The sequence below is a fragment of the Rhinopithecus bieti genome, unplaced genomic scaffold, assembly GCF_001698545.2.
Source record: "Rhinopithecus bieti isolate Rb0 unplaced genomic scaffold, ASM169854v2 scaffold_28547, whole genome shotgun sequence".
Taxonomy (NCBI): Eukaryota; Metazoa; Chordata; class Mammalia; order Primates; family Cercopithecidae; genus Rhinopithecus; species Rhinopithecus bieti.
In genome coordinates, this window is record NW_016813480.1 from 3451467 (window position 1) to 3455285 (window position 3819).

The window sequence follows — 3819 nt, forward strand, 5'->3', positions numbered from 1 at the left end:
ATATATATATATATATAACTTACAAAGCCACACAGTAAATGTTTTACATAAGGTGACTGCCAAATGGAAAAAAAAAAAAATGACACAACTAGCTGTTTCCTGAAACATGAATGCATATTTGCACCTGGGTAAAATGTCCAGCAACATACATAGAAAGTCAAAGAGTGCTGAAGCTCAAGCAAATTCGATGGCACAAAGATGATGTTTTAGATAACTCAGATTATAGCAATGACAAAATAAATTAATAAAGTCAAAGATGCATGTGAGAGTTTAAATAGAATCATTTCAGTGATTCAGCAAGAGTGGGAAAAGGCAATACTTTAAAATAATGTGTTAGTTTATCTAGTGTGCAATTTTATATATTTGTAACCTACTTGAACATTGTAATGTAGATATTTAAGCATTCTGTCTCCAGCCCTTAAAGGAGATATATTTTTTTCTTCTTTCTTTTATCAGTCTTCTCATTGGGAAGCCAAAGGCTCACATTGTATACCAGACTGCTTAATGGCTTGGGCATGTGTCCAAAAATATTCAGACAAAACATTGGGCAATTATGGATATCAGGTTCATACATTTCAGGACAATGCATTGATTGTCTGATCGGGATCAAACTCAGGTGTACCTCAATGCTAATAAATCGGTGAGCCAGCTTCAAGTTTTCACCCAATTAACAAATTGTCACCAGCTGTAACTCCTACTGCCAGCCAAGGGGAGTCATGGGACCCGATTTACCCTACCCCCTTAAACAATTAGAAAATTGGACAAAATATATTTAAAAACGGTTTTTCAGACACCAAAAGGCGGCCCAGTATTGTGATTCCTGAGAAACTGTGTGTTTTATTATTGCACGAGCTTACCACTTAAAAGCAGTTTGCAGGCTGCAGTGCAGAGAGGAAAATCCGAATAAAACCCAGTGGTCCTTGTGGGTTGAACAGATCAAAGCTAAGGTGGCTGGAACTTAAGAAACGGTGTGTTGGGGAAGAGGGAGCTGTGGCGGGGAAGTGGATACAGCTCTGGAAACAGCGGGTTCTGTCAAGCCTTTGAGTACGGATCTGTGTCGGCATGATAAGAAACTCTCTGAGGTCAGAGAAAGAACCCTGAGAAAGAGTAAGCAGAACAATTCCTAGAGTTCAAACAAGGCTCAGAATAGTCCATGTTTCCACCAGTGAAGAGTTGCAGCTGGGGCATGTGCCAGAATTCTCAGAAGAATGTTTCTGTAGTAGTGGGGCTTCATTAGCCCTGGACTAAAAGTTATTCTGGACCTGACACATTAGGCTTAAGAGCAAGCATCAAAAGAATACAGCTGACTCCCAGTGATTTAACAGCATGCCATAACAAAATCCAGCATTAGACAAACATAACAAGATACAGCAACCAACACACCAAAATTCATGATGCTCAGCATCCAATAACAAATTATCAGGCATACAAAGAAGAAGACAAATATGACTCCTAAATGGAAGAAAAATCAATCATTAAACCTGGATCCAAAAATAACAGAGATACTAGAAGTTGGAGATAAGGATGTTGGAAAATCCATTGCCCCATATTCAGATACACCTTAGAGATATTGTGGGTTTGGTTCCAGACAACTGCGATAAAGCAAATAAGACAATAAGGTCAGTCACACAAATTGCTTGGTTTCCCAATGCATGTAAAAGTGAGGCTTACAGGCTGAGGCAGGAGGATTGTTACAGGACAGGAATTCCAGACCAGCCTGGACAACATAGTGAGACCCCATCTCTAAGAAAAAAAAAAAAATTACCTGGGCATGGTGGCACACAGCTGAAGTCCTAACTACTTGGGAGGCTGAGGTGAGAGGATTGCTTGAGCCCAGGAGTTCCAGGTTGCAGTGGGCTATGATTGCACCACTGTACTCCAGCCTGGGCAACACAGTGAGACCCCATCTCTAAAAAAAAGAAATTATGCTTACACTATATTGTAGTCTATTAAGTGTTTAATAGCATTATGCCTAAAAAAGCAATGTACCTACCTTAATTTAAAAAGACTTTATTGTTTAAAAAATGCTAACATTCATCTGAGTCTTCAACAAGTCATAATCTTTTTGCTGGTGGAGAATCTTGCCTTGATGTTAACGGCTGCTGACTGATCAGGATGGTGGTTGCTGAAGACTGGGGTAGCTGAGGAAATTTCTCAACATAAGACAGCAATGAAGTTCAACTCTTCCTTTCATGAAATATTTCTCTGTAGCATTCAATACTGTTTGATCATATTTTAACAATATAGCTGGGCGCAGTGGTTCACACCGGTAATTCCAGCACTTTGGGAGGCGAAGGCGGGTGGATCACTTGAGGTCAGGAGTTCAAGACCAGCCTGGCCAACATGGCGAAACCCCGTCTCTACTAAAATACAAAATTAGCTGGGTGTGGTGGTGGGTGCCTGTAATCCCAGCTACTCGGGAGGCTGAGGCACGAGAATTGCTTGAACTCAGGAGGTAGAGGTTGCAATGAGTAGAAATCGTGCCACTGCACTCCAGTGTGGGTGATAAGAGTGAAACTCCATCTCCAAAACAATAATAGTAATAGTAATAATAGCCAAGGAGGAAGGATCGCTTGAGGCCAGGAGTTCAAGAGCAGCCTGAGCAACATAACAAGACCCTGTCTCTATAAAACTTAAAAAGTTAGCCATGTGTGGTAGCATGCACCTGTAGTCCCAGCTGTTTGGGAGAGTGAGGTGGGAGAATTGCTTGAGCCCAGGAGATTGAGGCTGCAGTGAGCCATGATCCTGCCACTGCACTCCAGCCTGGGTGACAGATTCAGACCCTATTTCGAAAAAGATTTTAAAAAGAGAAATGTTAAAGGAAGTTCTTTGGACAAAATAAAAACGAATCTTAGTCCTTTAGACTCCTTGATATTATCCCAGAACTCACTCGTGTTCTGTTTATTTATTTTTAATATTTATTTTCAGTGTGTTTTATAACTTCTTTCAACAGTGTTTTATAGTTTCCTTTTTTTCTTTTTTAAATTATACGTTAAGTTCTACGTTACATGTGCACAACCTACAGGTTTGTTACGTATGTATACCTGTGCCATGTTGGTGTGCTGCACCTGTTAACTTGTCATTTACATCAGGTATATCTCCTAATGCTATCCCTCCCCTCTCCCCCCACCCCACGACAGGCCCCGGTGTGTGATGTTCCCCACCTTGTGTCCAAGTGTTCTCATTGTTCAATTCCCACCTATGAGTGAGAATATGCGGTGTTTGGTTTTCTGTTCTTGCAATAGTTTGCTCAGAATGATGGTTTCTAGCTTCATCCATGTCCCTACAAAGGACATGAGCTCATCCTTCTTTATGGCTGCATAGTATTCCACGGTATATATGTGCCACATTTTCTTAATCCAGTCTGTCATTGATGGACATTTGGGTTGGTTCCAAGTCTTTGCTATTGTGAATAGTACCACAATAAACATATGTGTGCATGTGTCTTTATAGCAGCATGATTTATAATCCTTTGGGTATATGCCCAGTAATGGGATGGCTGGGTCAAATGGTATTTCTAGTTCTAGATCTTTGAGGAATAGCCACACTGTCTTCCACAATGGTTGAACTAGTTTATAGTCCCACCCACAGTGTAAAAGTGTTCCTATTTCTCCACATCCTCTCCAGCACCTGTTTTTTCCTGACTTTTTAATGATCACCATTCTAACTGGTGTGAGATGGTATCTCACTGTGATTTTGATTTGCATTTCTCTGATGGCTAGTGATGATGAGCATTTTTTCACGTGTCTGTTGGCTGCATAAATGTCTTCTTTTGAGAAGTATCTGTTCATATCCTTTGCCCACTTTTTGATGGGGTTG

General features: G+C 40.6%; 1 long non-coding RNA gene across 6 annotated transcripts in view; it reads left to right on the forward strand.

The window, feature by feature from the left end:
- Positions 1-3819, forward strand: part of LOC108512943 (uncharacterized) — a 97681-nt gene that overhangs the window by 46003 nt on the left and 47859 nt on the right. The window lies entirely within an intron of this gene.